Raw genomic sequence first — 27,828 nt, forward strand, 5'->3', positions numbered from 1 at the left:
AAATTTTATAAAAATGATAAATATAAATAGATATGTAACATTATGTCATCACTTTCTAGGGTTATTTGATGTTTTTCTTCCATTGCAATATTACCAAATTGAGGAAAAGCAATTTTGTTTTAAAAAAAAAATTGTGGCCCCCGGCCCCCACTCCTCCCATGGCTCCGCTCCCCGTCCCCGTCCACCCGCCAATCGCTCCCATCCCCGTCCCGCCGCCGCCACTTCCTCCGCCGGGGGCGGAGGCGAGGCCGACTACGAGGTCTTCGACGACCACCACGCCGCGTCGGAGCGTCACGAGCAATCGGTGCAGGAACTCCTCTAGCGGCGCCGCGCCTACACCATAGCCGTGCGGACCTGCCTCCGCCGCCTCGGCGAGCGCGAAATGGAGCGCTACGACTGCCTCCGAGCCCTCATGGTCCGGTTCGAGGCCGATGGCCAGGTCGACCGTCTCCTCCGCGCGCAGGAGGACGACCACGCTGCACGCACCGGCGAGGAGGAGCAGATCCAGTACCCCTTCTTCACCAAGGGCACGCAGGAGCTTCTCAAGGCGCGTGTCGACATTGCACAGTACTCGCTGCCCCGTGCCAAGGCCAGGATTGAGATGGCCAAGCGCTGCCACGAGGATTTCGATGAGGAGGACCCAGAGGCGGAGGCCGAACTCGTCGTGAAGCAGGCTGGGGAGTTTGTCCTGGAGTGTAGCGAGATTGGAGATGATCGCCCTCTCATCGGCTGTTCCTTCTCTTGTGATGCATCAATGCTGGCCACAAGGTACTTCCTCTTAATCATACGGAATTACATATGCTTTGTTCATGTATGTCTCAAACAAATGCTGTGATGAAAGGATGTTGAGAACTGTTACCTATTAATTGTATTATTATGTGGCGGCTGTGGCTGTGGGCTTTTGTCACTAACTGCGCCGCTGGTTTTGCTTTGGATTGCACTGAGCGACAATAAAAGTGGACTGATCTGACGTGCTGTTTGATGGAATTGTTCCCTCATGTGATGCTTTTATGCTTTCTTTACGTAATATTATTTACCTTTTAATTCCTATATATATTTTTTATATCATTTTTTTACTCTTTTTCCTCCACAGTACATGAAGATTTCTGATTTTTTTATGGGACATGATTTTTTTCTATTTCTTCTCGAGGTGATTTCCGATATTAGTTTGGTAGTTTTGTTTGTTTTGGTGGGGTTATATTTATTTGATTCAAGGTTGGACTAAACTCATTTAAATTTTACAAAAAGTGTACAATTATCAAATAAGAAATTCTATACCCCGTTGCAACGTACGGACATGTTTTGCTAGTATAGGATGAAGAGTACAATACAACAAAAAAAACAACGATGTTGACCCATCATGCAAACAACATCAACTCTCTAATTTATCCAAAAATAATACAATTCTAGCATATTTGAGTCAGTCAATTTAAATTCGTTCAAAATTTATATATCAAATATTAATATTCGCAATATAAAATAATTCTAACAAATCTGACAATGAACCTAAACACATGGGTTTATCTTCTTTATTCTATATTCCTGTATTCTCATATTTGTTGTCATCAAGTTCTAGGGAAGGTGTTCTCTTTTCCTGTAACAAAAGTGCTTTTGTTAATATGACATATGAGCCTAAAAAAAGATTTATCTTGCTTTTCTGGGATACTTCATCATGACCCGGATGAGAAAAGCCCCAACTGATAGTAAGCTTTTCAAAGTTTGTAGCAAGAATTTCGTAAATGACAAATCAAAGGTCTAAATCTTCCAATTTGCCTTTTATTGCTTGTGAACCAAGTCAGATAATGTAAAGAATCTAACACACTAATATCCAAGTTACTGTTACTTGCTGCAAATTAATTAACTATAACAATTATATGTTGAACCGTGGCCTCTTCCCCTGGCCACGTCACCCGGAATTCAGAGAGGCGGCCACGTCGCCCGAAATTCCCTTCCCGTGGACACGGTTCAGCCACGTCACCCCCAATTCGCGTCCAATAATATGCTGCCCCCCCACCTCTAGCAAAAAAAAAAAACCTCCAACGCCCGACCTCCCCCTCTCCTCTCGGCTCTCGCACAGTCGCACCACGCCGCCACCGCCGCTTGCGCTGGGTCGTCGCCCTAGCCCGCTTAAGGTTTAAGCTTGCAGCCATTGCTTGCCTTAAGGACACCAAGTGTATGGATAATGTTGGCAGGCAAAAGAATTGTGCTGCTCAGGTAACCAAAACGCTAGCCCAATTGTTTCTCTTGTTCCTATATTGCATTTGTTATTTGTTTAGCCTTAAATTTGCACTATTTCTCTACAATTATGATTCAACTACAACAGAATAGTAGATGACATTGCTTTCATCAAGGAGCTAGGACAAGCAAAAAAACTTTACATTTTATTCATGCCTCTTTCTTTTACCTCTATTAAGGTTTGCTGCTAAAAAAGGGATGCATACATTTCTTGCCACAGGACAAGACATGGGCCGTGGTCCAACCCACAAGATCAAGACTTGCGTCGCACGACACAAGTCGGCATACACCACAAGGCTTTCAGGATTCTTATGGAAATTGTAATCTAAAGAAAATACTTACCATGTAACCGACTAGGAAACTTTCCTTGTAACCCTACCCCTCTGCCTAATCGTTGTCTCTTATGTTTCGTGTCACCATCCAATTCCCTCACTACCGTGAGCATACCCCTCGGTAGACTGCCAGCCATATTTCGTCGACAGTCACCGATCCATAAAACTATTTTAAACCTTTATCTATACATTTGATTGTTTTGATGAATCTATACTCTCATAGATTCTAAGATCAACTCATTGTAGTATGGTCATATATTTATTTCGTCACATGTTCCTTGAAAAAGGGATCATTACTGCAGCGCTTCTTTGATGACGTGATGACTTCCGCAACAACAAACTAAAGCTCATACCACACATTTCAAAGGTCTTATTTCACCCAATATATATACGGTGTGACAACAATTTTTTGTTCTTCACTTCACTTTAACCTAAAATAAACACCTAGACTTTTAAATAGTGCGGCAAAGTATTGGCAGCACCCCATGCTGGTTGGGAAAGGCTGTGGATTGTAGCTACGTATGAAATCCTGGGTATTTGGAGGTGAGTCCAGTAATGTTGTGCTTGAAATATTTCAAACACATCCCTTATGATTTCAACCTTGTACTGTGTAAAAAATGATTTATCTTGAGATGATATGTTTTGGCTATACAATTTGATTGGATATTATAATTAGTGCGGGATAGAAGTGAAAAATGTCTAATTCCGCTGTCTTCATGCCTTGTAATAGGACCTTTTTTCTCTACTTATGTTGACACCGTTTTTGGACATGTATCTTTGATACGCACCTGGGGTTAATAAAGTGTGGATCGGCAGGTGAAGTAATTGTGGCCAGTCTACAGAGGAAGTTGCCGATGAAGGTTGGTGCCGATGGGGAAACGGCCGGATATGACCAAGTCCAGGAGTGGTGATGTGTTCGTGTCGATGACCGATGCTGATGTTTGCCGATGACTGTAACTGGCGGTCTGCCGATAACTCTGAAGAAAAGCGCAGGGGTTGCCGATTGACTCGTAACCGTGTGCCGATCGGTTGCGAAGAATAGTTTAATATTTTCCTTAGTTATTAGAGTTTGTTTTGTATACGGATTCCGTTTAGTTTGGAATTCGAGTTCTAGTCGTGTCTAGTTGTAGCTCTTTGGGACAGGGTATAAATTTAGACCCCGTGGCAATGTAAAGGGACATCTATCAATCAATCAAACACAAGTTTTTACATATATTCTAGCATCTACTTTTTCGACGACTTCGTCATATTTTTCCTTTTACTACGAGTTCTTAGGAATTCATCGAGTCAAACTCGGCGTGTTCTCAAGTTCCGCGTGAGCACCTCTTGGCCGTGACATCCGGGCGCATCGCTATTGTCGGGACCAAAGTGTTCGAGTTACCACATTTGTCGATTGTAAGGTCAAATCGGCTGGCACGCCTTAACGTTTGAATCGGGTATTAGCCCTTTGTGTTTGCAGATTAGCTTTTGCATCAACACATCTTTTGGCACGCCCAGTGGGACAGATTCAAGATCAAGAACATGTCGAACACCGAGTTTGACTTGGAGAACGTTATCCCCGTGACGGAAACCAAACTCAGGGATGAGCAGAAGCAAGCTATGGCAAAAGCCATGGAGGACTACAAGTAGCTATGCTTGAAATCCTTCAGTATCAATAGGAGTGGCGAGGTGATCCAGAAGGAAGCATTGCCGATGCCTCGGCAAATTACTTTTGAAGCCAATCCTGGTAAACTTCAAGACATGGTTGACAGTGCTATTAACCGTGCCTTGATCAATCAAGCTGGTGTGCTGTCCAACACGGTTTTCAATGCTGTGGCTAGAACTTTCAAAGAAGGATAAGTACCACCATCTTATGTGGGTCCTGCCTATCATCAGCCAGGGTCATCATTGGTCACGGCTCCATCGGCTACTATAGCCATTGCGGGTACAGAAGCTACTTCTCCTCCAAGCACATTAGGGATCACTAATGCGCAATCTACACCAATGACGACTAATCCATCAACATCAGATGGGCAGATCAAACTTGCCACAGATCTATTGGCATCGGCGATGTTAGGGACTGTTCCTCCCAACTGGTGGGGTTATGGGATGCCCCTAGAATTGATAGTAAAAACTCCTGGAACATCTCAAGTAACTGACGTGACAGGCAAGGCTCCTATGACATCGACACCTCCAAATCCGTCGATGAATCAGAATCCCTAATACTCTACAACTACTACTGCAAGACCTTACACTGGGAATTCTCAAGCACCAACGTTCCAGATGCCTAACGCATCGGCAGATCCAATGCCGACGCAACAGAGGTTTATGACACAACCAGGGTATGTCAATTCGATGATGCTGCCCAATTACCAGTCATCGGCAGGTCCTATACCGATGAATGCTAACAGTGGATGGACAGGGCAGTTTGTTTTTTCACAGATGCCTCAGCAGAATCATCAGGCTGTAGGGTTTCAACAAGGACCAGTCCAACCAGGGTTTCAGAATCAAGGGTTGATCAACTAGCCGATGAATCTTGGTCAGCAGCTTGGTGGTCAGCAGGCGATGATTAACCTAATGTTCCATGGAGATCGTGCACCTCAGAGACACGTGGAAGCTTATCAGCAGGTGCCAGATCCACAACCACCTCATCGGCAGGATGCCGATGCTTATTGGGCCGATAAGATAGCTGAAGTGATGAGAGACCAATTTGGGATAAAACCCAAAGTCAACACCTACTCTTATCGGACACCTTATCCTGCATATGATTTAATTCCACTTCCAAATCGGTACAAGGTACCAGATTTCACCAAGTTTTCTGGGCAGGATGATACATCAACTATGGAACATGTTAATAGGTTCATCATCCAGTGTGGAGAAGCTGCTAATAGAGATGAGTTAAGGGTTCGCTTATTCTCATCATCTTTGTCTGGATGGGCCTTTACTTGGTTTATTTCATTACCTCCTAATTCAGTAATCACTTGGGCCGATCTAGAGAAACAATTTCATAAATACTTCTTTTCTGGAGTTCATGAGAAGATCATCGATTTAGTCAGGCTGAAGCAACGCAATGATGAATCGGTTGAAAGCTTTGTGCAGAGGTTGCGAGAGGTTAAGAATAAGTGCTATAGTCTGGTTCTGGATGATCGGCAGCTAGCTGATTTGGCTTTCCAGGGATTGTTGCCACATACCAGAGACAAGTATGCTTCTCAAGAGTTCGAGAGTCTAAGTCATCTAGTGCAGAGGATTTCTGACCAAGATATCAAACCTTTTGAGCCCAAGAGAGCATGGAATAAAAAGGTGTCATTTGTCGATGAGGCAGCAAGCTCAGACTCCGATGAAGAACCAGTCATCGGCTTGGCAGAGTGGGTAAAAAATAAGAAGCCGATCTCTTGCCCTTTTGGGCATAAAGAGCCAGAGAAATTTGCATTTGATATCACCAAAGCCGATAGGATATTTGACTTTCTACTTCAGGAAGGGCAAATCAAGTTGTCACCCAATCATGTGATTCCATCGGCTGAGGAATTAAAGAAGATGAAATATTGCAAGTGGCACAATGCAACGTCTCACAGCACAAATGAGTGCAAGGTTTTCAGGCAACAGCTGCAATCGGCTATAGAATCTGGGAGAACCAAGTTCGATAATTCTAAAGCTCAGAAGCCGATGAAGATCGATCAACATCCTTTCCCTACAAATATGTTGGATGCCAAGGGAAAAACTAAGGTCTTGACATCAGAGGCAGCTGAAAGAAGTGTATCGGTAGATCCTCAGCACCAGATTACTACCGATGATGCCAAAGGCAAAGGTTTGATCCAGGAAGGAACCAGCTCAGGGAGGCCTCCCCGATCTGGTATTGTGATAACTCATAGGAGGCATCGGGAGACCTGGCAGCAACGAGAAGATCGGTATCGACGCCAACAGGAGGATCGTCGTCGAGAAGAAGAAAGACGCCGACAAGAGTGGAATCGGCACAAGGATCACTGGAACTGCCCGTTCTTTATCCATTGTTGGGAGCAAAACATCAAATTGCCCACTGTTAGAGACTGCCCTGAGTGCAATGGTTATGATCGGTATGATAGACCTAATCGGCAGTATCAAAACAATGATCGGCGATTTAATGGGCCGATTAGGGGGAGAGCTTCGGTTCATGATCGGTGTTGACGGTTCTTAAGTATCAATTTTAATTATCAAATAAACATGAGAAAGGACCAATATGCAACCATCACCTAGAATTAGGGTTTGATCTGACAGAATTCCACGAGTTTTGTTGTTTATCTATTTCTGCAGGGGGTTATCAGGAAATAAGGAAGAAAGGCCCACATGTCGGGATTACATAGAGATATCAACGCACCGCGCAATTTTACATCATCTAGAAGACTCCAGAAGCCACGAGACCGAAGCGGAGGCGAAGCTGGGCCAGGCCCAGGGTGCCCGCCCTGGCAGCCTGGGCGCCCGCCCCCCTGCTGGAGTCAATTCAGGACTCCTTCGCTCGGGATATTCCACCGACCTATTGGATCAAGAAAAACATAGTACCACCTCGGCTATCGACCCAAAAACGCATAGAAGGGGAGGACTATATAAGCAAGGCCCCCTGGCCCCTGGAGAGGACATGAAGAAATTATCATAGAGACTGAGGGGTGCCCTCGAAGGAAAACCTCTTCTCTAATTAATATTTCTTTTTAGGCTTAGCAATCAATGTAAGGTAGAAATAGATCTTCTAGTTTCTACTAGATTGAGAGAGATAGAGTGGAGGTGTAGAGTGGAGGAAGACCGGCCTGTCGGTGTCTACTCCAAGCTTGTACCTGCGGGATCAAGTTCTCCTAACCCGAAGCTTGCTCCTAGGATTCTTCAGTAATTCGACTTCTAAATTCTAGTAAGTTCTTGTTTTATTGTTCTTATGGTTTATGAGTTTACTTTAATCTCTTCGCGTAGAGTTTAGAGTAATCATTGCTGGCGTAAACGTGGTGTTTAGGCTGGGGTACTCATAGATATTCCCTGACTGGCTGGACCGTGGTAGTAGTGAGGAACGTGACATTTCCAAGCTACCTTTGTAGATCACATCTCGTTAGCAGGAAGGATAGGGTTTATAGGTGCGGGTCGAACATCCTTTGTGGTGTCTAGATTCCGTTAGCCTCCCCATTAGAACAGTAGATCATCCTTACCAAGGTTAGAAGGAGACTACGGTTGCAGTCTTCTCTATTTATCACTCACATCGAAAGACATTCTTTGTGCCTAAAGGTTAGTAGTAATAGACCGGTTAGTCAGATGCACTCTTTCTCCTAGTGGTAAAAAAATAAATACGATACTCTGGATAATTTCCCGGGTGAAGTGCTCACCGATATCCGTGCGCTTGCGGATCAATTCCTTATTGCGTTCCCAAATATCAACAAGCATTTCTGGCGCCGTTGCCGGGGAGAAAGACGGTTGCTGAGATAACCTGTGTCTTGCTACTAGCTTGTATCTATACTTTTATCTTTTCTTATCTTTTATATCCTTTATTTATTTTTCTTTATTCTTACCTTATGGAAAACCAAAATTCTAAATCGATCCATGAGTCTGCAATCCCTTTAGCAACTAACCTTTTACCATGGGAATCATCACAGCCTATCCAAACATCCCAGTATAAGTTAAGTTCTAGGTTGATTGCCATGATTCAAAACCTATCTTTTTCGGGAAAGGAAGACGAAAACCCTTACCTTCATATTAGAGATTTTGAGCAAACATGTGATTGTCTTCGCATTGAAGGCATTTCTGATAAGACTTTACGTTGGAAGCTTTTTCCTTTTTCTCTAAGGGGAGAAGCTAGACAATGGTACAGTCAGAAGGTAAGTCAACAACAAGGTGAATGGGGAGTTTTACGAGCCAACTTTTGTCTAGATTTCTATTCCCTTGACCGTATAGCCGACCTTAGACTCGAAGTCCTATCTTTTAAACAAAAAGATAATGAAACTTTGGGAAAATCCTGGAAACGTTTTTCTGATCTTTTAGAATCTGGTCCAAACCTTAATCTTGAAGACCCTGTTCTTTTATTTCACTTCTTTTGAGGTCTTCAGAAAAATCACAAACAAATGCTACACACAATGTCTAGAGGTTCTTTCTTTCGCATCCCTGCTGATGAAGCAAGAGTGATCCTAGATAGAATCCTAGAAGCTGAGATGGATAATACCCTTCATGATGAAACCTACGAAGCCGAAGTAGACACTCTGCCAAATTCTTCATCTACTTTAGCTATCCCAAGTTCTGAGCCTCAAGAGGAAGAAATTCCACTACCGGACTTCATGCTGGATATAGAATCTGATCTTTTTGCCGATTTTGGAAATATTTCAAACTACCATTCTATTGACAAACCCCAAAACGGCCAGTTTAGCATTTATTTGCCAAGTGAATATCAATTGAGAGAACTTATCTCGGTCATGAGTAGCGAATGGTTGGAGGAATCAGAGCTTTCCTCTGATGTGATCCGTTTGGACACACCCTCTATAACTATACGCTGTGCTTATAATTCTGATCGATTTAATGCTCTTTATAATCCTGTTGTGGGGATCAACATCATGTTTGAATCTTTTGCACTTAAACTATTTAAAAATCTTGTCTTAACCCCCACAACAAAGGTCATAAAGGAATCTTCGGGACGATTAGTCCCCAGTCTTGGAATTATTAATGTCCTACCTCTTACGGTAGAAGGCTCCATGGTTCATTTAAACTTCTATATCTTTGATACATGGGACTTCGACCTGTTGATAGGACAACCTTTTAGAAGACTCCTTTATGAAGGTCATACTGGAAAGCTACACATTTCTTTTGGAAAAACTTTTCAATTCCCAATAATAATTTCACACTTCTTAAATAATAAGGCCGAGTCATATCTTTTGCCTGATCCTATGGAGGAGGTAAAGGCTGCATCTCTGGAGCTTTTAGATGAACCAGACTTAGAAGACGAAACTCCTTTCTTCACAGAAGAAGAAGACGAACCTTTTGAGCCTGAACCCTTAGATGAGTTTGCAGAAACACCTAGACCTCCCATAGAGCTTAAAACTTTACCACCCGGTCTTACCTATGCTTTCCTAAACAATAATCTAGAGTTCCCTGTGATCATTAGCGATAAACTCACTCAGGATCAAACTCTGCGATTAATGACCATTCTTGAGAAACATCACTCAGTTTTTGGCTACTCACTTCAAGATCTTACAGGAATCAGTCCTATGATCTGTACCCATCGTATTCCAACAGATCCTTCTGTTACACCCTCTCGAGAACCCCAACGTAGACTTAACAACACTATGAGAGAGGTAGTTAAAAAGGAAGTTATAAAGTTGCTGCATGCAGGGATTATATATCCTGTGCCGCACAGTGAGTGGGTGAGCCCAGTGCAAGTTGTGCCCAAAAAGGGAGGCATGACTGTTATTATGAATGAAAAGAATGAGCTAATTCCGCAACGCACCGTCACAGGATGGCGGATGTGTATAGACTATAGAAAACTAAACAAAGCCACAAGAAAGGATCACTTTCCTTTACCTTTTATAGATGAGATGCTAGAGCGGTTAGCAAACCATTCGTTCTTCTGTTTCTTAGATGGATATTCAGGATATCACCAAATCCCGATCCATCCTGATGATCAAAGCAAAACCACTTTTACATGCCCTTATGGAACTTATGCTTACCGTAGAATGTCTTTCGGGTTATGTAATGCACCAGCTTCTTTTCAAAGATGCATGATGTCTATATTTTCTGATATGATTGAAGAGATTATGGAAGTTTTCATGGATGATTTCTCTGTTTATGGAAAAACTTTTGATAGTTGTCTTGAAAACTTAGACAAGGTTTTGCAAAGATGTAAAGAAAAGCACTTAATCCTTAATTGGGAAAAATGTCATTTTATGGTTAGGGAAGGAATAGTGCTAGGACACTTAGTGTCTGAAAGAGGTATTGAGGTAGACAAAGCTAAAATTGAAGTAATTGAACAACTACCTCCACCTGTGAATATAAAAGGAATTCAAAGTTTTCTTGGCCATGCTGGTTTTTATCGTAGATTCATAAAAGATTTTTCATTTATTGCTAGACCACTTACTCTTTTGCTAGCCAAGGATGCTCCTTTCGAATTTAATGATGCATGTCTAACATCTTTCAATTTATTAAAGAAAGCACTCATCTCTGCACCAATCATTCAACCCCCTGATTGGTCGTTACCTTTTGAAATTATGTGTGATGCTAGTGATTATGCTGTGGGGGCAGTATTGGGACAAACTAAAGATAAGAAGCATCATGCAATTGCTTATGCCAGTAAAACTTTGACAGGAGCTCAACTTAATTATGCAACCACTGAAAAAGAGCTTCTGGCTGTTGTCTTTGCCATAGATAAATTTAGATCTTATTTAGTTGGAGCTAAAATAATTGTTTACACTGATCATGCTGCACTAAAATATTTGCTCACTAAAAAAGATGCTAAACCTCGCCTGACTAGATGGATCTTATTACTCCAAGAATTTGACTTAGAAATAAAAGATAAAAAGGGAGTAGAAAATTCTGTTGCTGATCACTTGTCTAGAATGTATTTTAAGAGTCCACAGGAAACCCCAATCAATAATTCACTCCGGGACGACATGCTCTACGGGATTAACAGGTCTGACCCCTGGTATGCAGATATTGTTAATTTTATGGTTTCAGGGTATGTACCACCAGGAGCAAACAAAAAGAAGCTTACTCAAGAAAGTCGTTCACATATATGGGATGAGCCATACCTCTTCCGAGTATGCTCTGATGGCTTACTCAGGAGATGTGTGACCACTGAGGAAGGATGGAAGATCATCGACAGATGTCATTCATCACCATATGGAGGTCACTATGGAGCATTCCGTACACATTCAAAGATCTGGCAGTGTGGATTCTACTGGCCTACAATGTATGAAGACACAAAGCAATATATCAGAAGATGTGGGCCATGTCAAAGGCACGGAAACATAAATACAAGGGATGCAATGCCACTCACCAACAACCTTCAGATTGAGCTCTTTGATGTCTGGGGAATAGACTACATGGGTCCATTTCCTCCATCAAAGAAGTGCGAGTACATCTTGGTAGCGGTTGACTATGTCTCCAAGTGGGTAGAAGCATTACCTTGCAAGCATGCCGACAACGTCAGTTCAAAGAGGATGTTTGAAGAAATTATATTTCCAAGATTTGGAGTTCCCAGAGTAGTGATAAGTGATGGAGGAGCACACTTCATCGACAAACGCTTCAAGCAATACCTATCAAGACATGGAATCCGTCACAACGTCGCTACCCCCTATCATCCTCAGACAAGTGGCCAAGCAGAGACTTCTAACAAACAAATCAAGAATATTCTTCAGAAGACAGTAAATGAAATGGGAACGGCGTGGAAAGACAAGTTACCCGATGCACTCTGGGCATACCGGACAGCATACAAGACCCCAATTGGAATGTCTCCATACCAATTGGTGTACGGGAAGACTTGTCATCTACCTGTTGAACTAGAGTTCAAAGCACACTGGGCCATAAAGAGATGGAATATGGACCTAGATGTTGCTGGAGATTATAGAAGAATGCAACTATCAGAATTGGAAGAATGGCGAGAGAAAGCATATCACAATTCAAAGATCTACAAAGAAAGAGTCAAGAGGTGGCATGACAAGAGAATCAAGAAGAAGGAGTTCACACCCGGAGATAAGGTATTACTTTTTAATTCCAGGGTGAAGCTTTTCGGGCATGGAAAACTCCGGAGCAAATGGGAAGGACCATTCAAGGTAATCAATTCATCATCCCACGGAGCTATCACACTTCAAAATAGCGAAGGTACGTTATTCAAGGTAAATGGTCAACGTCTTAAATTATTTTTAGTGCCCAATGAGGAATTTGAAGAAATAGACGTAGTCCATTTTTACCTTCCCATGGAGAATTAGAGCCCGATACTTTTGGTCTGATGGTTTTGGGTCATATATATATTTTTCTAAATAATTTCGCATCTAGAAACACGCTCGGAGAAGTGGGCCCACAGAGGGGCCAGAGAGAGGGCGGGCGCCCAGCCCCTGTTCCCTCTCGGTCCCGACTTTCTCTGTTATGGAAAATGCACTTAGGGTAATCCGAATAATCCCTCGGATGGAAAGTTTCGCACGCACATCAACGGGAGCAACCCGAACAACCCATAGAGGCATCCTTTTGACCCCTATATAAACAGACCCCTGACCTCAGTTTTCAAACACCAAGCCATCAAGCTTTCTCTCCTTCAATTAGAGCTTAATTAGCTCCCCTTCAAATTAAAATTTTATTAGTTCCTTGCTACTCCAATGGCCGACAAGTACCACGACGATTGGGAAGTCGTCCCCTTCAACCTTAACATGGAGCCAGTGGAAGACCCCGATGCCCGTGCTCTTGTCCCGGCCAACACAGAGCGTCAGCTAGAAGCCATGCCATTACACCAACGCAGCTCCGCCCAATCTTACCATGCTCAACCAGTTCTCACCGCACCACCACAACCCCTACTCCTCAAAGGACCATCATCCAAGACGAAGACCACTATTAAGGTGCCAATCGGCACAAGAGTCCTTCCACCTAGACCCAATGAGAGGGTCGTTGGAGTCAAGACCAACCGAAGCGGCGAGATCAGCAGTATTCACTACACTACGGAGGAGGAAAGGCCTTACTTTGAAGGGATTAGAGCAGCCAAAGTCCGTTTCATCCCTCCAAAGGCAGCCCCGAAGCACTCTCTCAATGCTTTGGAGACACCTCCCAAGCGTCGCAAGACTATAATGGATATTGATGAGGAAGTTCGCAGGCTAGATAGAATTATTATAGACCTCCAATCCTCGATTAATTCCCTCACTAGGCAGCTCTCTAACCACAACACCGTTATACTAGGCCTTAGGCAGGATCTTGCCAGTGCCAACAAGAAGATCAAGGAATTAGAGCGCCGCTAAGTTATCTAGATTAGACCATGAGGCAATGCATCTTAGTTATCTATCTTTAAATTCGGTTTAAGTTTGCTATTATAAGTTTGCTATTATCAGTTTGCTATCAGTCTTTTGTAATAAATGCCTCAAGATCAATAAAGAGTATTATTATTATTATTATGTCTTGTGTGTCTCTACTTTACTTTTGTGCAAGAAAAGCAGAAAACAAGTATGGGGGAGATCCCTCGACATGCCAAACACACTCCAACTACACCACTCCACCACTCAGGTACACACTCTGCACACTTTACTTCATACATCTATTTTGGATTATGCAGATTACTGTTTCCAACATGATAAAATAAAAAGATTAAAATATTTCTAATCATGATTAATCTCAATCTGTGATATTTCCTGAAAACTTGCAAATTATTATAAAATCATTTTAAAACCCTGTGTTACTTAAGTCAATATGGAATATGTGATGGTAGAGTATGAGTCTCTTATTCTTGATATCATTGTTGCTTGGAGAATTTATTTCAAAATATTCAAATTTCTAGCTACCATCCTCAGTGTTTTATATGCCTGATAAGACTGAAAATATTAATTATGATTATAAAAGCTATATGCTCTGTATTGAGTTTGTTCAAAATGAGTTAGACCCATGTTGAGAGATTTATCATGCTCCCAAGATCAAGACATTATTTCAGTAAGATTCACTCTTCCGAAGTATTATTGCATTAGAGGCATGGGCTATGCAAAAATAAAAATATTTCGAGGAAATAAAAAGGAGCAAGTGCTCGACAACCTCGCAGAAAAAATGGACAAGTGACCGATAGTAGAATTAGGGGTACCTCGGTATCCACTTAAAAAAAGAGAAGAGAGAAAAGAAAAAAAATGATAGCCCATGGTCCCTCTAATAAGCAATATGCCAGTAAGAGTTGACAAAGTTTTTAATTTCCAAAGTCTTTGATCTAAGAGTATGACATTCCCCTCCTCGGATCCCGTTTTGATCAGACAATAAATGCAAAGTAAGAATGCTTGAGAATTTTTGCAAAATAAAACAACCTCAGTGAGATATATAAAAGATAATGAGTGATCTGAGAGAACCTATGAGGATCAAAGGTATGCTAACTTTCTTTCAAAAATATACAAAAACTCCAAGTGGTAGGATTGAGAAGAAAGGATCTTTACTCTTAACCATATACTTCCCTGACTACAGTACACAGTGGAATTTTAACACCCTGCAAATTATATAGAGAATATTTTAAATGTTTACCCCAGATATTGTTCTCAACCATCTTTTTCTTGAGGACGAGTAAAAGCCTAAGTATGGGGGTATTTGTTGACGGTTCTTAAGTGTCAATTTTAATTATCAAATAAACATGAGAAAGGACCAATATGCAACCATCACCTAGAATTAGGGTTTGATCTGACAGAATTCCACGAGTTTTGTTGTTTATCTATTTCTGTAGGGGGTTATCAGGAAATAAGGAAGAAAGGCCCAGATGTCGGGATTACATAGAGATATCAACGCACCGCGCAATTTTACATCATCTAGAAGACTCCAGAAGCCACGAGACCGAAGCGGAGGCGAAGCTGGGCGAGGCCCAGGGCGCCCGCCCCCCTGCGCTTGCGATACTCTGGATAATTTCCCGGGTGAAGTGCTCACCGATATCCGTGCGCTTGCGGATCAATTCCTTATTGCGTTCCCAAATATCAACAATCGGCTGGGGGGCAGGCTCAGTGTGCATGATAGACTTGGTGACCATGTCGAATACTTTCCCAGGAACCAAGAGGAACTTGAGGAGATCGGAAATGCATGAATTCCCGATGAGTTCATATTTTGCAGGGATGCTAATACTTATCGAGTGGAGTCAAAGAAAAATCGCTACCCATCGGTAAGGCAGCCTCAACTTCCTTCATGGTGTCCAGAGGGGCTGACCAGAACACAGAAAAGAAGGGTGCAGCGTGAAAGGCGGGAAGAGCTGAGCAAAGGAGAGAACTCTGCTAAGTCTGAAGATCAGCAGCAGCCGGATCCTAAAGGAAAAGGGCCATCGGCAGATGTTAACATGGTATTTATGTTGCCGATGGAGTTCCTTGCGCCGTCCAGTGATGATGAGGAGTTGGATTTTTTCGACCAGATAGCTCAGTTGGCTCTGGACCCAATGACGGCTATTTTTGAAAAGCCTGCCGACAATGAAAGACAACATCTTAAAGCTCTATTTGTCAAAGGTAGGGTTGATGGGTAGCCGATGACCAAGATACTTGTTGATGGTGGGGCTGCTATCAATATTATGCCGTATGCAGTTTATCGGAAGCTTGGGAAGGGAGATCAAGACTTGACCAAGACCGATATGATGCTGAAGGATTTTGAAGGGAATGTGTCTCCGGTTAAGGGAGCAATATGTGTCGAGTTGACCATCGGCAGCAAAACCATGCCGACTACTTTCTTCGTTATCAGTGAAAAGGGTGCTTATAATCTGCTACTAGGGAGAGATTGGATCCATGCCAATTGTTGCATCCCGTCTACAATGCACCAATGCTTGGTTCAGTGGGTAGGCGACAAGATTGAGATTGTCCCAGGAGATTCTTCATATGTTATAGCATCGGCAGAGGCGGAAACTTATGAAAGGACCAGATGCATTTCAGGGGAGATTTGGGAAAAGGATTTTCTCAAGGTTGCCGATTATGAGATTCCACCGATCCAAGCAGTCGGTTCTGATGAAGAGTTTTAATGGATAGGTTCGCCGATGATGGAAAATTAGGCCAGGGGTTTACATCGGCCGATGATTTAGTAGAAATAGATATAGGTAGTGGTGATAAGCCAAGGCCTACTTTTATTAGTGCCAAGTTAAATTCTTTGTGTAAGCAGCAGTTAACTGATTTGTTAAAGGAATATAAAGATTGCTTTGCTTGGGACTATACTGAGATCCCTGGTTTGAACCGATCTATTGTTGAACATCGGTTGCCTATCAAATCTAGATTTCGGCCACATCAGCAGCCAGCCCGCCGATGTAATCCTAATGTTCTTCCTGATATTAAGGCCAAAATAACCAAACTTGTTGAAGCTAAATTTATTCGGCAGTGTCGGTATGCCGAGTGGATTCCAATGTCGTTCCTGTTTACAAGAAAAATGGGAAGCTTCGGGTTTGCATCGATTTCAGGAATCTTAACAAGGCTACGCCGATGGATGGCTACCCGATGCCAATTGCCGATTTGCTAGTTGATGCTGCAGCCGGACCTTGGATTATTAGCTTTATAGATGGCAATGCAGGATATAATCAGATATTCATGGCTGAAGAAGATATTCTAAAGACCGCATTTAGATGTCCTGGTCATGTTGGGTTGTTTGAATAGATAGTCATGACCTTTGGTTTGAAAAATGCTGGTGCTACTTATCAGAGGGCTATGAATTTTATCTTTCATGAGTTTATCGGCAAGCTAGTAGAAATTTACATTGATGATGTGGTGGTTAAGTCTGGGGATTTCATAAAGCATCTTGCCGATTTGCGAAAGGTGTTGGAGTGCACAAGAAAACATGGTTTAAAGATGAATCCAAACAAGTGTGCATTTGCTGTATCGGCAGGGCAATTTCTTGGTTTTATGGTACATCAAAGAGGAATCGAAATTAGTAGGAGATCTATTGATGCCATCAATAAGATAGTTTCTCCTACCAACAAAACTGAACTCCAGTCTTTGATCGGCAAGGTAAATTTTATCAGGTAGTTTATATCTAATTTGTCTGGTAAAATTCGTGCTTTCAGTCCTTTACTTAAATTGAAAGCCGATCAAGAGTTTGTATGGGGAAAAGAGCAACAGTCAGCCTTGGATGAAGTCAAGAATTATTTGACAAATCCTCCAGTTCTAATTCCACCTCAACAAGGAAAGCCCTTCAGATTATATTTGTCTACCGATGGAATGGTCATCGGTTCGGCTTTGATTCAAGAATTTGAAGGGAAGAAGCGTGTGATTTATTATTTAAGTAGAAGACTGATTGATGTTGAGACCAGGTATTCGGCAATAGAAAAATTATGTTTATGCCTATATTTTACATGCATTAAGTTGAGACACTATTTCGTATCGGCCGAATGCACTGTTATATGCAAAGATGATGTAGTTCGATACATGCTATCTATGCCGATTATGAGCGGTAGAATCGGCAAATGGATTTTGGCACTGTCGGAATTTGATCTACGTTATGAATCGGCTAAGGCAGTCAAAGGGCAGATTATGGCCGATTTCATGACTCAGCATCGCGGCATAGTAGAAACTTTGGAAATTGTTCCTTGGACACTCTTGTTTGATGGATCTACGTGTGACCGGGGGGCAGGAATCAGCATAGTACTAATTTCCCCTCAGGGGAGGAAGTATGAGTTCTCTTTGCCGATTGTTGCTACGTCAACAAATAATCAAGCTGAATATCAAGCTTTGACCAAAGGATTGGAATTATTAAAAGAGGTTCATGCTGATGCTGTTGAAATCTTCGGCGATTCTATGCTTGTTATAAATCAGCTGACTGGGATTTATGAATGCCGAAGCGAAGTCTTGATAACCTATTATGAACAAAGTATGCAGCTATTAAAGGAATTCAAGGATTTCCGATTAGAGCATGTCCCTCGAATGCATAATGAGGAGGCCAATTGGTTGGCTCAGCATGCCTCGGGATATCAACCCATCCTTAACACGTTATCGGCAAATGGTGCCGATGATTGGAGAAAGGAGATTATTGATTACTTAAAAGATCCATCTAAAAGGGTTGAGAGACGTGTCAGGTTCCAAGCTACCAAGTATGTACTCCTTGGGGGTGAGCTTTATTTCCGAACAATAGATGTGGTTCTCCTCAAGTGTTTGGGTGATGATGAAGCTAAAAGTTTAATGGGTGAAATCCATGAAGGAGTGTGTGGAGCGCATCAGTCGGCTTTTAAGATGAAATGGATGATTAGGAGGAATGAGTATTATTGGCCGACCATACTTGAAGATTGCTTTAAATATTTTAAAGGATGTCAAGGATGTCAGAAATTTGGCAACATTCAAAGAGCACCCACATCGGCTATGAATCCCATTATTAAACCTTGGCCGTTCCGGGGATAGGCTATTGATCTAATCGGCCAGATTTACCCACCATCAAGCAAAGGGCATAAGTTCATCTTAGTCGCCACTAATTATTTCACTAAGTGGGTTGAAGCTATTCCTTTGAAGAAAGTAACATCGGCCAATATGATTGATTTTATGAGAGAGCATATTATTTACCGATTTGGTATTCCTCAAACAATTACTACCGATCAGGGTACCATGTTTACATCAGGGGAGTTTGATGAATTTGCAATCAGTATGGGGATTAAAGTGTTGAATTCTTCCCCTTATTATGCTCAAGCCAACGGGCAGGCCGAAGCGTCTAACAAAGGAATTATTAAACTCATTAAACGAAAGATTGAAGAAAATCCTAGGAGGTGGCATACATTGTTGAGTGAAGCTTTATGGTCGTATCGGATGGCATGTCATGGGTCGACTAAAGTTTCACCTTATCAGTTGGTGTATGGACACGATGCAGTGCTACCATGGGAGATTAAGACTGGGTCTAGGCGACTATCTTTTCAAGATCAACTGGCTGCCAATGACTACGTTGCCTTGATGAAGGATGAGTTGGATGATTTAGTAGGGCATCGACTGAGGGCTTTGATAAGTATAGAAGAAAATAAAAAGAGAGTTGCTAGATGGTATGATAAAAAGGTAAAAGGTAAGGAGTTTGCCAATGGAGATTTGGTGTGGAAACTAGTATTACCGATTGGAACTAAAAGTTCGAAGTTTGGCAAATGGTCTCCTAATTGGGAAGGTCCTTATCGGATAAATCGGTCTGCTCCTGGTAATGCTTATATTTTGGAAACTCTCAAAGGAGTTGAATTTCCCAGAGCATTAAATGGAATATATTTGAAGAAGTATTACCCAAGTATATGGGTCGATGCATGAAAGTTTGAGTGCCGATAACATTCCTATCGGCTGGATCAAAATGTATCTAGGACTAAGTATGATGTTTTAAAAAGATGCCGATAACAGTCCTATCGGCTAGACCAAAATAGTCAGCAATTCCTAAAGACAGAACAAGACATGCTACCGATGAAAAGCTTATATATTCAGCAGGGTTTGGATAGCCGATATGGCGCGCAGACGGTTTTGATCGGCTTCTTCAATCTTCGTGATGTCTTCATCGGCAGAGCCCTCCACTGGCCTCAGCTTCTTCTTCATCTACAGTGCCTTGCGAGCTTGAATGTTTCGCTCTTGTTCGAGGGTCTTGATCATTTCGGGCAGCTGACTTTCTTCCTGTTGAGCTTGGGACAGAGCCTCTTCTACTTGCTTAAGCTCTGCCAACAGGGCTTCCCTTTTTGCCGATAGGTCAGAGATCTTTTGTCTCAACGTCTCTCCTGAGGATTTTAGAGTGCCGATGATCTTGTGTGTCTCATCGGCAAGGTGTTTCACTTTCATTACCTCCTCCGAGAGCTGGGCATGAGTGGCTCTATCGGCAAGACGTTGGGCAGCCTTTTGATACTAAAGCTGGCGGCTCTCCAAGTGTGCAGCCTGAAAAAGAGTCTCTTCGGCATCGGCAGGGATTTGACCTCTGAGAGCTTTGAAAAGAGCTTTTGCTGGATCAGAGTCGTCGACTAATTGAGCTATATCCTGATGAAGCAAGGCCAACAGATCTTCTAGCTTTGTTCTGATTTCTGCCGATGAGATCCCTACTGCCTGGGTGGAGCTTGCTTCCTCACCTTCATCATCAGAAATCTCAATAGCAAAAGAAAACAAGCTGTCCGGAGAGTCTTGTTCCTAAAAAAACAAAACAGGTTATTTGATGATCGAGTATACATGATATAAAGGATAGAAGTTAGGCGGCTTACTTGTTTCAGGGCTATCTCTTGCCTCTGGCTGGTTGAGGCCGATGGTACCACAAGATGACCGGTCGGAGTTGCCGATGGAATAATATCAGCTGAAAAATATATAACAATGATTGTTACAAGTTGGAAAAAAAGATCCATTGGCGATAATCTTATAGATAGTACTTTACCTTGAGGGGGTACGATGCTTGTCTGAATTGAGGAAACTATCGATGATATGATTGAATCTACTGGATCGGTAGTCTACTCAAGTACGTCGGCCGATGTCTCTTCTGGCTGAGGTACTTCTTGCAGATGAGGTGGAGACGGTGCTTGCTGAATCTGAGCTTCTAGTGAAGAAGGGGACGATTCCACGTGAATCAGCGATACTGGGGGAGGAGAAGAAGGTGGTGCTGTCTTCTGGCATTTTGGCTGTGTCTTGGTGCTCTTGGGGGCCTTCCTCTTAGCTTGACTAGACTGGGGGCATCGGCACTTGTTTTGGTACTTCTGGTCTTTGCCGACTTGCCAGTTTGTTGATACAACAAAAGTTTCATGAGTACAAATGTAACAGAGTATTGATGAAATTCTAGTTGAAACAGTGAAAGTTATCGATGAAGTTCCCATGGCAGCCGATGTATAATGAAAAGACTATGTAAGTATAGAGTGGGATCGGTATGAATTGAAGAAGTCAAGGGATTCACCTTGAAAGCTTGTGCTAAGGTGGCAGCAGCGACCGATGGAGATGTCTTTGCTCGTTTGGTGGTTATCTTCTTAAAACGCACATTCCGGTGCATCAGAGCTGCCAGGGTTGGTGCTTTGTTACCAATGAGGGAGATTGAGCCTGATGGAAGGAGTTCAATCGGCTTTCCGCTCCTGCTGACTGTCGATGGTGTATCGTCGACCTGTTTAAAAAGAGAAAAGTGAGTTACCTATAGGAGTAAAAGTAATGAAAGGATTGGAGTATCGGTTAAAGACTTACAGTGTTCTCGGGGATTTTGTACTTGGGGTCGATCATGCCGCGGTATGAGAGGGCCGATCTGCAGAACAGGTGCTCTTTCCACTCCTCCCACCACTGTTTGTATGCTTGAGTAATGAAAAGAGCTGGGATCCAAGCCGATAAATCAACATCTGTATCGGCATTTGGTGGGAGTTGAGCTATTCTGATCCACTCAAGACCACTGGTTATCACTTCCCTTGGCTTTACCACATCGGCGTAGCAAAGTGCAATCGGCAGCTGTCCAAAGGCCAGTTGACGGGCTAGTGCCGATGGATTGTAGAACTCATAGGTGAGATTGGAGGTTTTCCCACTGCCAAAGAAGTTCACTGGTATGGCTCTCGGGGTGATAATTGCCATCATCAGATCTTGGTCCTTGTTGAGGGCATCATCAAAAGGGTGGAAAGTGAGCGGGAATCTGGTTGCCGGGTCCTCGTAAGGCATCCATGCCTGCTGGTCTTTGGCCAGACCCTCATATAGAGTCTGGAAGAATCGGCTGACCTGGTCCTCATTGCCACCGGTACCAGGTAAAACTATGGCAGCTTCACCATAGTTCAGAGGGGAGCGAGTTGCCGATTCTTCCTCATTCAGCTCATGATCTTCGGCTATGTCTCTGGGGAAGCGTTGTGAAAAGAGGTAGAATCCAAGGCGCTTATGCATATGGACACTAAGCCACATGTTGATGAACCACCAAGGTCCCCCTAAGTTGCCGATGGGTTGGCCTAGCAGGAGTTTCTTAGCTACTTGGTGAAGGAGGTGATAGACAGAGCCGAGCAAGTATCGGCCAAGAGGAAATCGGCCACCAGTGGCCAATCTTTCTGCTGCCGATAAGTAAACAGAGGTTGGTCCTGCCGATCGACCGCAGAATACAAACTTATCTAGCCACATATTCAGAAAAATGGCATGTTCCCTTTCCCCAACATGCCCTGTTTTTTGGTACTTCTGAATGTACCCAGACCAACCGCCGATGCTGTGAGTTTCCACTTTGGAACTCGGCTTATTATCAAACAGGTGACTGTTATCGGCAGTTGATATATCTAAGCCGGTGAGCATGAGTACATCGGCAAGAGTAGGAGAAGTAGGACCATGGCCGAACATGAAAGCATTAAGAGTGTCTGACCAAAAGTATGAGGCAGCTATCAGCAGCGACTCATTCCTCTCCATATAGGCAATGGATAGTCTAATGCACTGGTCCAATTTTCGTTCTCCCCATTGGACTTCGTTTGAATTGCCGATTCTCAGGATCCAGTCTTTCCATCCCTTGGTGGGGCTAGGCCAGGAACGGAAAGCATCTTTCCACAGATCTAAGGAGAAATTTTTGGCTTTGAAAGGGATCCTATTTGTCTCTGCATTTATCAGATCGGTGGGATCTGGGTTTCCCAATGGACCAAGGCACTGGAAGTGAGGTTGATCGGTAGGAATCACGATCTTATCGGATAACTCCTAAAGAGTTTTTAAGGATGAAGGAACAAAAAAGAAACAAAAAAAGTACTTAGTAAAAAGATTCGTAGATGAATAGGAGTACAGCAAAAGTATAAAAGAAATGGATGATAAGTTGACCTCAGGGACGACGAAGTTGATGGCCATTTCTTCCCGGAAGAGGGAAGAGATCGAAGACTCGGAAGGATTGCTGAAGGAAATCGCCGGAGTTCTTGAGGTTCTTGAAGAGTGCCGCCACCAGGAAGGTGGATTTGAGGCTGTAGAATGACAAGATGGAGAAAGAGTACCGGAGAAGGAGGTATTTATAGGACAAAAGGTCAAGGGCAAATTTGACTTATCTCTTTGCCGCATCCGTGAAATCCGAGGGTGTTCAGGTGGATATGGTAACTGTTCGCACGATAATCAAGAGATTGTGCAGGTGATTTGACAGTGGGCGGTGAAGATATCTTACTGTGCAAGATCGCTTGGTCGATCCATCGGCAGTCCTCTCTAACGGTAATATTGCCGACAGTGGCGAAGCCACGTAGTTGGTGGTGGATGCGGATGCACCCCCCAAAAAATCAAAAACAAGTAATTAGCATCAGATTTTGGCCATGTATGCACCCCCCTTGGGCCAATATGCTGCACCCCCCACAGCCCAGCCGAGAGCAGGAAGCCCAATGAACTTGAGCCCATCACAGGAAGATGAAAAGCACAGCACGTAAACTCTACTGCTTTCCCTCGTGCCGCATCCATCGCGACGCCGCGGCGGTCTCTCTTCCCGTCGCCTCTACAATCCATCGGCCATCGCGAGTAGCCGACGAGTGCCTGAGTTTGCCGATCTAGCTGAGTAGCCGACGAGTGCCTGAGTTTGCAACATCGCTGCCTGCCTGCCTGAACTCCTGAAGCCTGAAGCCTGAAGGCCGAAGTTCAGAAAACTGCTGTTGTCAATTTCTTTCTCCTAAAGTTCAGAAAGCTACTTATAAGGCACGTAAGTAGTACTACTCTATTTCTTGTAGATAATTGTCTCTATTTCTTTCTCAAGTTATTTACTAGATACTGTATTGTATATACTGCAGATTAATTCATTAATCCATGGAAAAATATTTCAAAAGAAAGGCACCAGAGCCAGATAGTGCCAACAATGCTCGCAATTTGTGTTTGGATGACATCAACTGGGAAGATGAGATCAAGTATGATCCAGGGCTGCGGAAACAAATTGATGAGTACCATCCTAATCTTAGAGAACTGGTGAGAAGGAAGTACTTGGAAAAAGGGACTTGTCAACCTCGCACATTTAGTTTTCCTGTGAAAAATATTGGAGGAGGGCCAAGAAGATTTATTCCAGAGTGGTTTGATGAGTTTGGAAACTGGCTTGAATACAGTGAATCTAAGGACAGGGCATACTGTTTTTTTTGTTTCCTATTTAGAGAAAAGAAGGATGGTGGCTATGAAGCTTTTGTGAAAAATGGTTGGAATGGTTTTCATAGAAAACAAAGGCTCAAAGATCATGTGGGTGATGTTGGTGGCTCACACTATCTAGCAATGAAGAAGTGTGACGATTTGATGCAAACAAGACAACACATTGATGTGGCTTTCCGTGGTGTAAATGAAAGTGCTAAGAGGGACTACATGATTAGACTGAATGGGTCTATTGATGTTGCTAGAATGTTAGCAAAGCAAGGCTTGCCTTTCCGTGGCCATGATGAGTCGAAGGATTCTTTAAATAGAGGAAATTTCAGGGAATTTCGTGATTTTGCAGCGGAACAAAATCCAATCTTAGGAAAGGCAACAAGTAAAGGAAAATCAGAAAATAGTCTTTTGGTTTCTCCTGAAATACAAAGGGATATAGTGCACTGTTTTGCAAAGGAGGTGCTACAGGCTATTTTAGATGATATTGGGAATGATTTTTTTTGCTTGCTAGTTGATGAGTCAAGAGATGTTTCTTGGAAAGAACAAATGGCTGTGGTCTTGAGATATGTAGATAAATGTGGAGTTGTGAAAGAAAGATTTGTTGGACTTGTTCATGTGAATGAAACATCTTCAGCCCATCTCAAGTCTGCTATTGATGCATTATTTGCTGAGCTTAACTTAAGTTTCAAGCAAGTCAGAGGCCAAGGATATGATGGTGCGAGCAATATGAGAGGTGAGTTCAATGGCTTGCAATCATTAATCATGAGAGAAAATAGTTCAGCTTATTATGTTCATTGTTTTGCTCACCAACTCCAATTAGTCCTTGTGGCTATTGTGAGAAAGCATAGAGGGGTCAGTGATTTTTTTACCAAGGTTTCCATGTTACTAAATGTTGTTGGTGGATCAGCTAAGAGAAGGGAAATGATTAGAGATATTAACCTTAAAGAAATGAGTAAGGCACTTGGTTGTGGGCTGCTTCAAACTGGGACAGGGTTAAATCAAGAGCAAAGTATTCAAAGTCCTGGAGATACTCGTTGGAGTTCTCATTATAAATCTCTCAAAAGTATAGTTGACATGTTTTCTACCATAGTCAAGGTACTGCAGATTGTAGAACATGATAAGGAATGGAAAATTAGAGATCAAGTATCAAATCTTCTAGAGTATTTCCAGTCTTTTGACTCTATTTTCTATTTGCATCTCATGTTGACTATATTAGGAATCACAAATACCTTGTGCCTAGCACTACAGCGCAAGGATCAGGACATAGTGAATGCTATGAACTGTGTGAGAGCCACGAGATGCCAATTGGATGAGCTTAGAAGAGAAAAAAGGGAAAAACTAATAGATGATGTGTATGGGTTTTGTGAGAAGAAAGATATTTCCAAATTGGAAATGGAAGATGAATATATTGATCCAAAAAAGAGGAGGCACAAATCTGGAATCACAAACAAGCATTACTATCAAGTAGATTGTTTCAATAATATTATTGATTGGCTACTTCAAGAGCTTGACAGCCGCTTCAACGACACAAGCTCTCAATTGCTTGTATGCTCAGCCTCTTTTAGTCCAAGAGACTCGTTTTGTGATTTTAGTGTGGACAAGTTGTTGAGCCTAGCAAAGCTTTATCCACATGATTTTGATTCTGGGGATCTCAGAGACCTTAGCAACGAACTTGGCCTCTACATATCTGATGTGAGAGATGATGATAGGTTCTCCAGCATAGAAACTATTGCCGAGCTTTCTCAGAAAATGGTGCAGACTAGAAAACATGATCGTTACCCATTGGTTTATCGACTTATGAGGCTTGTTCTAGTATTGCCAGTTGCTACTGCTACAGTTGAGATTATTTTCTCTGGCATGAAGATTGTGAAAACGGATTTGCGCAACCGCATCGGTGATCAATTTATGAGCAATTGTCTTATTTGCTACATCGAGAAAGAAGAAATGATGAAAATCACAAATGAGGCCGTGATTCGCCGTTTCATGAAAATGCGAGAACGTAGATTTGATGACAATTAAAGGTAACATAATGTATTTTGCCTATCGTAATAGTTTTGATCATATCGATATTGTTTTTATAGCCAATTTTTTTGTTACTTCTTCGTAGTCGCACCCCCCTCTGTTACGCTCTAGCTTCGCCACTGATTGCCGATGAGCACATTCTGGGGAGATTCAGTTCGATAAGTTGAGAAATTCGAGAAATCTGCAGGAGAGTTGGGCTGAGGTTATTTAGATTTCGTGATTGGTTACCAAATTGGGAGAAGTAATTGTGGAAAGGCGTCATTACTAAGGAGAATTTTGGAGCATTAATGATTTTATACTCCAAAATTGGGGGGCATGTGTTGACACCGTTTTTGGACACGTATCTTTGATACGCACCTAGGGTTAATAAAGTGTGGATCGGCAGGTGAAGTAATTGTGGCCAGTCTACAGAGGGAGTTGCCGATGAAGGTTGGTGCCGATGGGGAAACGGCCGGATATGACCAAGTCCAGGAGTGGTGATGTGTTCGTGTCGATGATCGATGCTGATGTTTGCCGATGACTGTAACAGGCGGTCTGCCGATAACTCTGAAGAAAAGCGCAGGGGTTGCCGATTGACTCGTAGCCATGTGCCGATCGGTTGCGAAGAATAGTTTAATATTTTCCTTAGTTATTAGAGTTTGTTTTGTATACGGATTCCGTTTAATTTGGAATTCGAGTTCTAGTCGTGTCTAGTTGTAGCTCTTTGGGACAGGGTATAAATTTAGACCCTGTGGCAATGTAAAGGGACATCTATCAATCAATCAAACACAAGTTTTTACACATATTCTAGCATCTACTTTTTCGACGACTTCGTCATATTTTTCCTTTTACTAAGAGTTCTTAGGAATTCGTCGAGTCAAACTCGGCGTGTTCTCAAGTTCCGCGTGAGCACCTCTTGGCCGTGACATCCGGGCGCATCGCTGTTGTCGGGACCAAAGTGTTCGAGTTACCACCTTTGTCGATTGTAAGGTCAAATCGGTTGGCACGCCTTAACATTTGAATCGGGTATTAGCCCTTTGTGTTTGCAGATTAGCTTTTGCATCAACAACTTATTAATACAATGATGTGCCCTTATCCTGCATGTTCGCGAATGGAACAAGTGAAAAATGTCATTCGTGAATAAGGCAATGCATTTGAGGCTATAGTGTTTTGTAGGTGGACGTTGATATTGGTTCTTATGCAGTAGCAAACAGAGTTTTGGGCTTGATGTTTGGTGTTGTCACACATTAGTAGTTGATATGGATTTCCTAGTACATGTTGGTGCCTCTTTTTAAAATTAAGAGACTCTTTTGTTTAGGTGACCTTGATAGTTTCTATTTCTTTAAAAACTACAAAATTCTATTCAGTGTTGCTAAGAATAGCCCATACTCTATCTAGTATCAAAAAATTTATCGCCATCTCTACTAATGAATGGGAGGTTTTCTCCTATCTATGTATATGCGGACCTCACTTTTGACTATTTATTTTCTATTACCCAAGTACTTGGGGCAAACACATGTGAGGAGCTCTCAGAGTAAGTTATAAGTACATCTTAGCTATCTAATGTGGAACCGTCTACAACAGTAGTTCCTGAACCTTGAAACAACAGTGACAACAACAAAGAAAACAAAAATAACGATGCTACTTTCTTGGAGGATGATTCATCAAAGAAGACCAACTGA

The 27,828-nt window shown here is 42.5% G+C and overlaps 1 pseudogene; it reads left to right on the forward strand.

Annotated features, from left to right (window-relative positions):
- Nucleotides 383–27,828, forward strand: LOC8072651 (annotated as a pseudogene).

The sequence above is a fragment of the Sorghum bicolor genome, chromosome 10, assembly GCF_000003195.3.
Source record: "Sorghum bicolor cultivar BTx623 chromosome 10, Sorghum_bicolor_NCBIv3, whole genome shotgun sequence".
Classification (NCBI taxonomy): Eukaryota; Viridiplantae; Streptophyta; class Magnoliopsida; order Poales; family Poaceae; genus Sorghum; species Sorghum bicolor.